The following is a 13,489-nucleotide window of genomic DNA, read 5'->3' on the forward strand; positions in this document are numbered from 1 at the left end:
TGCTCGTTGACTTTCTGTAACACGGATCCGCAATTAACATACTGCGGTACGGAACATTTTACAAAAATTGAAGTGGGCCATCAAGTCCTAACGCCCAGGAACACTCACAGGCGGCATTGTTCTGTTGCAGTGTAATGCCCGCCCACGTGTTGTCAATATTGTTTCGACTTTGGTGCAAAAGTTTCATCGGAAAGCCCTTCAATTGCGTTCATACAGTCCCGATCTCTCCCCAAACGATGTCCATATCTTTGGAGCCCTGGAGAAGTTCGTGGCCATTGATTTACTTCGGACGACCTGGTGCATGCTTGAGTACAATTACGGTTCCGTATGAAGGTATTGACCGTCTTGTCTCACAATGGGACGGCGATTTCTTTTAAAATAATAAAAAGTTTACTTACTTTTTTTCCATCTGTCTCGTTTTCATGTTATGGTCCGTCACAGCTAGCTACTAGCTCTTCCGTTCATACCCTGTGCGACTGGAGTCGATGTGGTGGTAACACAGCAACAAAACGCGGTTAGCTTTCTGCGTATCTACAGGTGCAACTCAGTTAACAGTGTGCTGAGTATCTGTCGTCGAGAATGCTATGCTGCAATGCAGCTCGTAAAGCGCAAGCCATTCGACAGTGGCACCAGTAGATTCAAGACATAGGGTATGTTTGTTAGGGGAAGCCACGAGCTCACCTACTGTGCTCGTCGAAGACCTTGGCCGCATACATCAGAGTTTTTGCACGCACTCCACGGGACTCTACTCGTTGCGCCAGCAGAGAACCAGCCGTTCGTCATGTCTGTGTCTGACGTGTTTTGCAGCGACGTTTGTTTTCCAAACCACACACAACTGAATCGTGACAAGTCCCTCACCACGCTGGTAAATAACAACGAGTAGACTTTTGTAAATTCGTTCCGGATGTGGAGGTGGAAGACAACATTTCCTTTCTCGGCTAGAATTTAGTGATGAGGCTATCTTAGATACACTTGGAAAAGTGAACCACAGCGTAAGAGCACGGGGAACGCTGCAGCCACCTAACGCCGTCGAGCAGGAGAGACTCTCCAAAGATTCCTGTGTTTGTCATCGTCGAAAACTTTATTTTGCAACTGGTTTGAGCAGTGCCCCTCTAGCAACTCGATGTAAGAGCATTTCTTAACAGTGAGTCGCCTCAACGATGCATCGACAGTAGCGAGAGTACTACATAATTGGCCTCAAACGTATCCATATCTCATGAAATTTGATTATGTATGTGTGTGAAAGACTCGATCTATTTCCCTCTCATTTAAGGGGGGAGGACATCAAACGGGCCGACTTGCAACAGTAGAGGCACCACAGAACATTTTAATTTGCACTGTCTATACTTTTACAAATAAATTCATAAAACTTTGTCAGCATGACCAGGAAGGATTCAGAATTCACACTCATAGCAGTGGAAGTTCGAAAACGTAACGAAGTAATTTTTTTTAAACGTGAAATTTCATCATTTTTTTCACTTACTAATGGCAGCATTTGTTGCTATAGGTGCACTTTTCTTCATAAGTAAGAGAGATTCTTCGATAAATTTTACACAGCATACAAACCATACTTAAAGGTGTATGAAACTCTAGAATTTTACAAATCTATTAAAAACTGTGGTAAAAATTGAGGTAATTAACTATAAAATTTGTGTTTTTCCTAAACATGAAGTTTAAAATATAACAGCTTTTTCGTTTTTTCATAAATTAAATAAATTCTAGAGTTTCATACACCTGTAAGTATGGTATGTATGCTGTGCAAAATTCATCGAAGAATTTCTATAACTTATGAAGAAAAGTGTACCTACAGCAACAAATGCAGCCATTAGTAAATGAAAAAATAATGAAATTTCGCACGTAAAAAAGAAAATTATTTCGTTATGTTTTCGAACTTCCACTGCAATGAGTGTGAATCCGGAACCCTTCCCGGTGATGCTGACAAAGTTTTAGGACTTATTTGTAAAAGTGTAGACACGGGAAATTAAAGTGTCGTGTGATGCCTCTCCTGCTCCAAGTCGGCCCGTCTGACGTCCTACCCCCCCCCCCCCCCCCCCTTAAACAACGTTGCGTAACCTACAATGCCGCACAGCAGCGAAAATTGAGAATGTGCGTTTGGAGCACGAATAATGGACGGTGGGAAAACCGGAACAGAAGAGAAGAGAAGAGAAGTGTTTGAAATGCTGTGCTGCGGAGTAATGTTGAAAATTACGTCACTGAATTTTTAAATTTTTTTAAGTACAGCCTGCCACGTATTCCACTTCTAGGTCAACCGATTCATCTTAGAGTATTTCTTGCAACACACTTTCTTAATTACTCAAAAATGTTCAAATGTGTGTGAAATCTTGTGGGACCTAACTGCTAAGGTCATCAGTCCCTAAGCTTACACACTACTTAACCTAAATTACCCTAAGGACAAACACACACCCATGCCCGAGGGAGGACTCGAACCTCCGCCGGGACCAGCCGCACAGTCCGTGCCTGCAGCGCCCCAGACCGCTCGGCTAATCTCGCGCGGCTCTTAATTACTTGGTGGATGTATTCCAGTCTCTGTCTTCCTCTACACTTATTATGTTCTTCAGATACCTATTTTTTTATTTATTTAGTTATTTTTGAATCTTCAGACCGGTCTGACGCGACCCGCCACAAACTCCTCTCCTGTGACAACCTCTTCGTCTCAGAGTAGCACTTGCAACATACGTCCTTACTCTCTAGACGTCTCTCCAGTGCAATGGAAGTTATACAATGATGTCTTAACAGACCTCATATCATCCTGTCCCTTTTCTTCTCCGTGTTCCATACATTCCTTTCCTCGCCGATTTGAGAGAACCTACCTTATCAATCTACCTAAATTTTAACATTCTTCTGTGGCACCACATCTCAAATGCATCGATTCTCTTCTTTTCCAGATTTCCAACAGTCCATATTTCACTACCATACAATGTGCTCCAAACGTACATTCTCAGAAATCTCTTACTCAAATTAAGTGATTCAGACGATCCTTTAATTCTTCCTCAATTTCACTGCGGATAGCAGTGTCATCAGCGAATCTTATCATTCATACTCTTTCACCTTGAATTATAATTCCGCTCTTGAACCTTTCTTTCATCTCCGCAATTGCTTCTACTATGTGTAGATTGAACAGTAGGGGCGAAAGATTACACGCCTGTCACACAACCTTTTAATCCAAGCACTTCGTTCTTGGTATTCCAATTTTATTGTTCCTTTTATGGCTCCTGTGCGTATTGTATATTACCCATCTTTCCCTATAGCTTACCCCTATTCACTTAGCACGTTTTGCACGATTTGATATTGTCGAACGCTTTTTCCAGGTCGAAAAATCTATAAACTTGTCCTGATTTTTCTTTAGTCTTGCTTCCATTATCAACCGCAGCGTCAGAGCTGTCTCTCTGGCGTCTGTACCTTCCCTAAAGCCAAACTGATCATCGTCTTACTCATCCCTAATTTTCTTTTCCATCCTTCTTTGTTCTTGTCAGCAACTTGTATGCATGAGCTGTTAAGCTGATTGTGCGAGAATTCTCGCACTTGTCAGCTCTAGCAGTATTCGTAATTGCGTGGATGATGTTCTTCCGAAAGTCTGATGGTATATCGCCATACCCATTCATTCTACACACCAACGAGAATAGTCGTTTTGTTACCACTTACCCCAATGGCTTTCGGAATTCCTATGGAATATTGTCTACCGCTACTGTCTTATTTGATCTTAAGTCTTCCAAAGCTGTTTTAAATTCTGATTCTAATATTGGATCCCCTATTTCCTATGTATCGACTCCCTTTCCTTCTACTATCAAGTCATCAGACGAGTCTTCCCACTAAGAGAGGCCTTCAATGTTCTCTTTCCACCTATCCGACCTTTCCTCTGCTTTAACAGTGGAATTCCCATTGCTCTCTTAATGTTAGCGCCATTACTTTTAATTTTACCTCAGGTTGTTTCGACTTGTATATGCTGAGTGAATTCTTCAGACCAATATTTCTCTTTTTGAATTCTTCAAATTTTTCACGCAACAGATTCGCCTTACCTTCCCTGTACTGCATGTTTATTTCATTCGTAAGTAGTTTTTATTTCTGTAGTCCTGAATTTTCCTGAACATTTTTTTACTTCCTTGTTCCATCGACCAGTTGAAGTATTTTTTCTATTATCGATGGCTTCTTCGCCTCTACGTTCTTTGTACCTATGTTTTTCTTTCCAACTTCTGTGATTGTTCTAAGCGCTGCAGTCTGGAGCTGAGCGACCGCTACGGTCGCAGGTTCGAATCCTGCCTCGGGCATGGATGTGTGTGATATTCTTAGGTTAGTTAGGTTTAATTAGTTCTAAGTTCTAGGCGACTGATAACCTCAGAAGTTAAGTCCCATAGTGCTCAGAGCCATTTGAACCATTTTGTGATTGTTCTTTTTAGAGATGTTCATTCCTCTTCATCTGTACTGTCTGCTGGACTCCTCTTCAGTGCTATATCTTCAGCCTTAGAGAACTTCAAGCGTATCTCGTCATTACTTAGCACATCCGTATCCCACTTCTTTGCGTATTGATTCTTCCTGATTAATCTCTTAAACTTCAGCTTGTGCTTCATAATTATTAAATTGTGATTTGAGTCTACATCTACTCCTGTGTACGCCTTACGATCCACTATCTGGTTTCAGAAGCTCCGCCTGACCATGATGTAATCTAACTGAAATATTGCCGTATCTCCCAGCCCTTTCCAAGTATACCTCCTCCTCTTGTAATTCTTGAACAGAGTATTCGCCATTGATAGCTCAAATTTATTCCATAACTCAGTCTTTCTTTCGCTCTCATTCCTAGTACCAAGGCCATATTCTCTCGTAACCTTTTCTTCTACTCCTTCCCCTACAACCACATTCCAATCCTCCATGAATATTAAATTTTCATCTCTGTTTACGTACTGAATTATCCGTTCAATATCCTCATACATTCTCTGTCTCTTCATCCTCGGCTTGCGACATCGGCACGAATACCACAACTATTGTTGTCAGTGTTGATTTGCTGTCGATTCTGATGCGAACAATCCTATCGCCGAACTGTTCACAGTAACTCACTCTCTGTCCTACCTTCCTATTCATAACGAATCCTTGTCCAGGTATACCATTTACTGCTGCTGTTGATATTACCCTACAGTCATCGGACCAGAAATACTTGACTTGTTTCGATTTCACTTCGCTGAACCTCACTATATCCGGACTGAACCTCAGCATTTCTCCTTTAGCATTACCTACTTTCCCAAACACGTTAAATTACCTGACATTCCACACCCCGTCTCGTAGAACGCTATCTTTTTGTTGGTCATTCAATCAATTTCTCATGGTCACCTTCCCCTTTGGCAATCCCCTCCCAGGGATCTGAATGGCGACTAGTCTGGAATCTTTTAGCAATGGAGAGATCATCGTGGCACTTTCCCAATTACAGGTTACATGTCCTGTGGATACACACTATGTATCGTTAATCCATTGGTTTGCATTCCTTTTGCATCCTTATGCTGTTGATCATTGCTGAGTCTTCCACTCCAGGTGATGGCAGTGCTCTGATCCTGTATCAGATACTCCTTTCTCTTTGGCAAGGCGTTAGTTGACTGTGGGTGATTTCTTATCCTGTAAGTCTTCGATTGCCACTGCTGATGATCTTTATTAGAAATTTAAGTGGTGGTGGGGTTCGAACCCGGAGCTGTACACATTTTGATTATTTACCAAAGACGATATCCTAGACCACAGTTACTTTTCATTAACTGCTAAGGAACCGCCTCATTCTTTATGGTCGTCTGATAAGATAAGGAATGAGGAGGTCCTCTGCAGAATCGGCGGAGAAAGAAAGATGAGGTAAACTCTGACAGGAAAAAGGGACAGGGTGATCAGACGTGTGTTAAGACAGCGTGGAATAACCTTCACGGTACAGGGTAAAAACAGTAGGGGAAAACAGAGGTTTCAATACATCCATCAAATAAATGAGGACGCGTGGTACAAGTGTGATTGTGACATAAAGAGGCTAGCGCAGGAGATGAATTCGTGGCAAGAAAACAAACCTGCATACATCCTCGAAAAAGAATGAGAGAAGTTTAAACATTATAACTGAAAACTTCGATTCTAAATTTTCTAAAACGTACCCCTTGGTCGGTTGTGTATTTTTGTAAAAAATATACCCCTGCAAAGTGACGGCTCTTTTCAAAATGAATACTTTGTATTCCAACGAGTGAGTTAAATTTCACTCCATGTTCGTATCTTCTTTCATGAAGGAGATGTACTTTCTTGATATAGGCTGAATCTTTTTGAAACTCGCAATGGAATAGAAAAGACTTCCTGTGCTATATATTGATTACTTTGAAAATCACTTCACATCGTATTATTCGAATGTACACTTAGCAGTATGCCATTTCTATCATTACTGTAGCAGTCTGTCAAAACCCTTACATAAATACACTCCTGGAAATGGAGAAAAGAACACATTGACACCGGTGTGTCAGACCCACCATACTTGCTCCGGACACTGCGAGAGGGCTGTACAAGCAATGATCACACGCACGGCACAGCGGACACACCAGGAACCGCGGTGTTGGCCGTCGAATGGCGCAAGCTGCGCAGCATTTGTGCACCGCCGCCGTCAGTGTCAGCCAGTTTGCCGTGGCATACGGAGCTCCATCACAGTCTTTAACACTGGTAGCATGCCACGACAGCGTGGACGTGAACCGTATGTGCAGTTGACGGACTTTGAGCGAGGGCGTATAGTGGGCATGCGGGAGGCCGGGTGGACGTACCGCCGAATTGCTCAACACGTGGGGCGTGAGGTCTCCACAGTACATCGATGTTGTCGCCAGTGGTCGGCGGAAGGTGCACGTGCCCGTCGACCTGGGACCGGACCGCAGCGACGCACGGATGCACGCCAAGACCGTAGGATCCTACGCAGTGCCGTAGGGGACCGCACCGCCACTTCCCAGCAAATTAGGGACACTGTTGCTCCTGGGGTATCGGCGAGGACCATTCGCAACCGTCTCCATGAAGCTGGGCTACGGTCCCGCACACCGTTAGGCCGTCTTCCACTCACGCCCCAACATCGTGCAGCCCGCCTCCAGTGGTGCCGCGACAGGCGTGAATGGAGGGACGAATGGAGACGTGTCGTCTTCAGCGATGAGAGCCGCTTCTGCCTTGGTGCCAATGATGGTCGTATGCGTGTTTGGCGCCGTGCAGGTGAGCGCCACAATCAAGACTGCATACGACCGAGGCACACAGGGCCAACACCCGGCATCATGGTGTGGGGAGCGATCTCCTACACTGGCCGTACACCACTGGTGATCGTCGAGGGGACACTGTATAGTGCACGGTACATCCAAACCGTCATCGAACCCGTCGTTCTACCATTCCTAGACCGGCAAGGGAACTTGCTGTTCCAACAGGACAATGCACGTCCGCATGTATCCCGTGCCACCCAACGTGCTCTAGAAGGTGTAAGTCAACTACCCTGGCCAGCAAGATCTCCGGATCTGTCCCCCATTGAGCATGTTTGGGACTGGATGAAGCGTCGTCTCACGCGGTCTGCACGTCCAGCACGAACGCTGGACCAACTGAGGCGCCAGGTGGAAATGGCATGGCAAGCTGTTCCACAGGACTACATCCAGCATCTCTACGATCGTCTCCATGGGAGAATAGCAGCCTGCATTGCTGCGAAAGGTGGATATACACTGTACTAGTGCCGACATTGTGCATGCTCTGTTGCCTGTGTCTATGTGCCTGTGGTTCTGTCAGTGTGATCATGTGATGTATCTGGCCCCAGGAATGTGTCAATAAAGTTTCCCCTTCCTGGGACAATGAATTCACGGTGTTCTTATTTCAATATCCAGGAGTGTATAAGGATCTGAAAAATTCGACAACTTTCCTTAATGAAAACGAAAGGAAACATAAATAAACCTACTGTAATCCGTAAACATGTTGGAAGTAGCCACTGTTGTTGAAATCAATGACGAAATGAAACAATCAAAATTACAGACACTGCTACAAGTTCTCCAGAATTGCAGCATGTCTGACATTAGCGTTCTATCGAAGGCCGCACTCGCTGCAAGCTGGGTAACACAGCTCGATAATCTTCCTTAGCTACGTATACTGGCGAAATAAATCATTGTCTCACATCCGTCAGCTACCATATAATACCACATTCTGAAATGCCCACAGGAAAACAAGTCCAGGGGTCGAGATGGACGTAGGTGTTCCCTCCATTTTAACAGTGCTCCGCTGCGTCGCTGAATGAAATTTCCAAAAGGCCGCTAAAATACTTAAGACTTCCAGCCTTATTGCGAAAAGCTCTGTGTGGTGAGGACAGAGTCATTTGGAAACTGCTGGCGCTCAACATTCGTCTTGATATTTAGAGCACTGTTATCAGTGGAAGTAAAACTGCAGCACTGAAGTGGGGTTGGCGAGAATTTTTTCATTTTCTTGGCGAGAACGCTTATACCAGGGATTGCCAAGAATTCCGCCTGGTCAGACTGGGTCCCGGAATTTAATTATTTGGAAGGCATCTAAACCAGGGCTGTCCGCTCGTATTACTTGGTGCACTCTTGACGCGCAAAACTAAAATAATGCTTGTCAGAATCTGCGTGGCTACAGAAGACAGATAAGACATCAGTACCTTAGAGAACTGGAAACAGTGTGTTATAAGAAGAAGTTATTGTCTCGTCTCAAGATGGGTTTCATGCAGTTTTCCAAGCTAATCTATGCTGTGCGATGGTTTTCAACTCTACATAACTATTGCAACCCTCACCTGAACGCACTGCATTCGAGCCTAAGTCTCCCTACATAATTGTTATTATACCTCCCCCCCCCCCCCTTAAATTCCCGACATACTTCCCTCCATTACCAAAGTCACGACTCCCTCATGTCTCAGGATGTGTCTTCTTAACCGATCCCAACTTTTAATTAGGTTGTCCAAAAATTTCTTTTTACTAAAGTTCGCTTTAGTACCTCATTACTAGTTATTCAAAAATGGTTCAAATGGCTGTAAGGACTATGGGACTTAACATCTGAGGTCATCAGTCCCCTAGACTTAGAACTACTTAAACCTAACTAACCTAAGGACATCACACACATCCATGCCCGAGGCAGGATTCGACCCTGTGACCGTAGCAGCGGCGCGGTTCCGTACTGAAGCGCCTAGAACCGCTCGGCCACAACGGCCGGCACTAGTTATTCGATCTACCCATTTAACCTTTAGTATTCTTCTGCAGCATCACTTTTCAAGAGCTTCTATTCTTATCTGAACTGTTTATCGTCCATTTTTCACTTTCGTGCTAAGCTACACTCAAAATAAACACCTTCAGAAATTTCTTTCTAAAACATAAATTTACGTTGAGTATTAACGATTTTCTGTTTGTCAGTTATATTTTTCTTAGTAGTGCCAACATGCATATAATGTCCTCTCTGCTTTGGCCATCATCGAATAATTTGCTGACCAAATAGCAAAACTCATCTACCGCAAACGTTGTGTTTGAATGGAATCCGCCTTGAGGAAACACAGGTTTTTCTTTTTAGCCAGACATGTTTCGATAAGTCTGCAGCATCATCAGTGGGCTTTTTTAATTTTATTTCTTCAATAAAAGGAATATTTTGGCTTACTCTTTGCTGTTTGCTGTCTGTGCACATAGAAATTTGAGGTTTTAAGAAAATACTTACAAATTTGTAAAACGTGTTATGGTTCTTGCGGTTTTCTGTGTTTTGCGTTACAGTGCTTTTTCTTTCACAATTTTTCATTGCAGCTACAAAGAGTTGATAAGTTATTTACATCAAACATTTACGACTGTGAGTGTTATGGTTTCTAGTAATTAATGTTGTGTGTGTGGGGGGGGGGGGGATTTTTGTCTGTCTCTCTTTGTATCTGGGCGAGTTCATGGGTTAGGGTCGTCTGAGAATTCGTTGAGGGCAGAGAACAGAGTTCCGTTGCAAAGAGCTGTGTACTCGTTTATTACTTGTTTTCTTTCAATTATGGTTTTCTGTATTTGGTGGCGAGCTGTTACTGCATTTGAGAATTCTTAGGTCGGTGTTGATGTCTGTTGGTTTGTGGTCTGCGTCTGTGGTCCATATGCAAAAGGTGTTCTGTCGAATGTTAGCTTTAATCTCAAGAATAACCCATCTACAGCTTTTAGTGCCTGATTTCCTCTTGTAATTAATGCAAGGCCAACTGGTTTAGTTCAAATGGCTCTGAGCACTATGGGACTTAACTTCTGAGGTCATCAGTCCCCTAGAACTTAGAACTACTTAAACCTAACTAACCTAAGGACATCACACACATCCATGCCCTCGGCAGGATTCGAACCTGCGACCGCAGCGGTCGCGCGGTTCAAGACTGTAGCGCCTAGAACCCGCTCGGACACACCGGCCGGCTGGTTTAATTCAACTGTATCTTATTCTAGATACTGTCCATTCTGTGAAACTGTTCTTCAAAGTTCTCTCCCTCTGACATAATTTCAGTGCTGTCTGCGAACTTAAGAGTTTTTAATCCTTTTCACTGAAGATTGATTCCCTGCTAAAATTTCTTCTTTATTTTAACCTCCGGGATGGGCTACAACCTTGTCTTACTCCCTGGTCATCTACTGCTACCATTTCATGTCTTTCGACTCTTGTAACTACTGACTGGTTTCTGTATAAGTCGTTTATATCATTTCACTCCCTCCGTTTTATCACTGCCGTCTTCAGAATTTCGAAGACAGTAATCCAGTTAATATTGTCAAAATCTCCCTCTGCTGTAAATGTATGTTTACATTTGTGTAACCTACCTCTTACATTAAGTTATAGGGTCAGTATTGCCTCGCGCGTTCCCGCGTTTTCCGAAATACAAACTGATTTTCCTTGAGTTCTGCCTCAACCAGTTTTCCATTCTCCTGTAAACAAATCTTGTCATTTCCAGCCATGATTTATTAACCTGGCTGCTCGGTAAATTGCACACCTGTCAGCACCACCTGCCTTCTTGGTAACAGGAATTATTATAATCTTCTCGAAATTTGAGTGTATTTCAGTAGTCTCTTATATCTTACATACCTAGGGTAATGATTTTGTCTTCGCTTACTCTTCCAAGTGTATCAATGATTCTACAGGGTCCTAGGTTTTACTTACGTCTTCCTGTGCTCAACTTCATTTTCATTTATTTCCTCTAATTTTTATAATACTGTCTAAGTACATTTACCTTGTATAGCCCTCCCGACTTCCAATCTCCGCTCTAAGCATGATTCTAGCTAGTCATCCGAGCTCTTGATATTCATTCAGCTCCTTCTCTTTTCTCCAAAAGTCTCTTTAATTTTCCTGAAGGAGGCATCTATCTTTCCATTAGTTATGCATTCGTCCACAGCCTTGTTTTTGTCTTATATCCATAACTGCATTTTCTGTCAATCTCCTTTTATAGACTTATTTTTTGCCTGTCTTTTGCTGTATTTTTATATTTTCTTCTTTCGTTAAAAAAATCAGTATCTCGTGTATCATGCAAAGGTTTCTACTGAGCCTTTTTGATCTCCTTTGCCTTCGGTATTTCTTCTCATATTCTACTGTATTCCCGTGCTCAGTCATTGGCCAATATTGGCTTACAAACTCTTAGCAACCTCTGTTCCTTTCAGTTTACCCAGATATCATCTCCTTAACTTCTTAACATTCTGGAATTTCATAGGTTTTAATCTGCGGGTCATAACTAATAAATTTTGTTCAGAATCCACATCTATCCATGGAAATACTTTGTAGTTCAAAACCTGGTTTTGACGTCTCTATGTTGCCATTTTGCAAGGTGTTTAAGAAAAGGGTCACATATTCTTACAAGAGGTACAGTAATATTCAAAAGCAGAAAAAACATTCTATAATAATATGTCTAGAAGCCAGTACCTGCTGAGATAAGGGCCATTGAAGATCCACAGTTCACAGCCTGCACTTTATTTACATTTGAGGCGGTACTCACAAGTGGTGGAATAGTTGGGGGTTTGTTTTGGGGGAAGAGACCAATCTGCGAGGTCATCGGTCTCATCGGTTTTTAGGGAAGGATGGGGAAGGAAGTCGGCCGTGCCCTTTCAAAGGAACCATCCCGGCATTCGCCTGGAGCGGTTTAGGAAAATCACGGAAAACCTAAATCAGGATGGCCGGACGTGGGATTGAACCGTCGTCCTCCCGAATGCGAGTCCAGTGTGCCAACCACAGCGCCACCTCGCTCGGTGATGGCATAGTAAACTACCACGTGAGGACAGATGAAAATAATCGAGCATTCATGGAGGTGAGACACCAGGACCACTTCAGTGTTATTGTAAGGACGGGAATTGCCGGTATCAGACTCAGATTAGTAGGTGCTGTGTATCACCGACTTCTAGACGAAGAATTACCAGCACTATTGGAAAGCGCTACCTTCGCAAAAATACAACGCCTGTTGTTTAAGCACCAAATTCTCTACGGATCGTGGCTGTGCGGAAGTACCTCACAGCAACGATTCTTGGGCGACAGTCCGGCGGTGTGCCCTCCCCGTTCACCGGACCTGAATCCCTTCGATCTCTGGCGTTACAGGAGCGTGTTGCCAAGACGTGTAATCCGGATGGAGCCAGACACCCTTGAAAGAGAGAGTGACTCAACGCAAAGAAAACCTGAAGCATGTGTTAAAATGCGTGGTACCCATTCGCAGCACTGCCTATAGTGTCTACTCCTATGTAACAGAAGGATGAAAGTGAGAGTATAGATTTTTCCATATCTCAATACAAACTGGTTTTGGGATATATAATTGTAGGAACTTTCCTTCTAGTTTTGGACAAAGTTACCTCCTGTAGGAAAGGGTTATACTTTTTTTGAACAGCCTGTATAATCTATCAGAAACCCTCCGACGTCTCCAGGACTTTTCCACGTACACAATCTTCTTTCATGGTTGCTAATCTAAGTGTTAGCAGATTAAAGAATCAGATTTGGGTATTAAAACAGTACATTTAGGTACACGAGTATTCCCGGCATATACATATAAGAGGTACATAGTGACATACAGTTAGAGGCTGAGCATTCCATGTGCTGCTGAGCAGCACGTGGGAATAAATTCAGTTGACTGAACTGCGGTTTTCCCTGGAATTCCAGTTACCAAGAGCATTATTGTTTTGTTTTGCTTTAGGGCGCAAAAAACAACTGGGGTCATACGCGCCCAAGTCAAAACTATAGAACACGACTTTAGGTCAGTCCCAATGGACAGAATAGGAGACAGCTAAAAACGCGGAAAAAGGGCAAAAAAACACCATACAAAAATGGAGATCTCAAACCAAGAGCATTAGATTAGCAGCCTGGTTAGCTGTATCCCGATGTTGGCACTGTTGACGAAGTCCAGTACCTTACACGCTGCGTTGGATGCTAAGAAGTATTGGAGACTGTTCAGGAACTGATGAACACGAGTCCGAAGACTACGTTTCTCAAGTACGTTTATGTGATACGTGTTCTGAGGACATTATAGAAATACATGATTTGGCTCTTCTTCCTCTCCGCAAAC

The sequence above is a fragment of the Schistocerca serialis genome, chromosome 4 (assembly GCF_023864345.2).
Source record: "Schistocerca serialis cubense isolate TAMUIC-IGC-003099 chromosome 4, iqSchSeri2.2, whole genome shotgun sequence".
NCBI classification, from domain to species: domain Eukaryota; kingdom Metazoa; phylum Arthropoda; class Insecta; order Orthoptera; family Acrididae; genus Schistocerca; species Schistocerca serialis.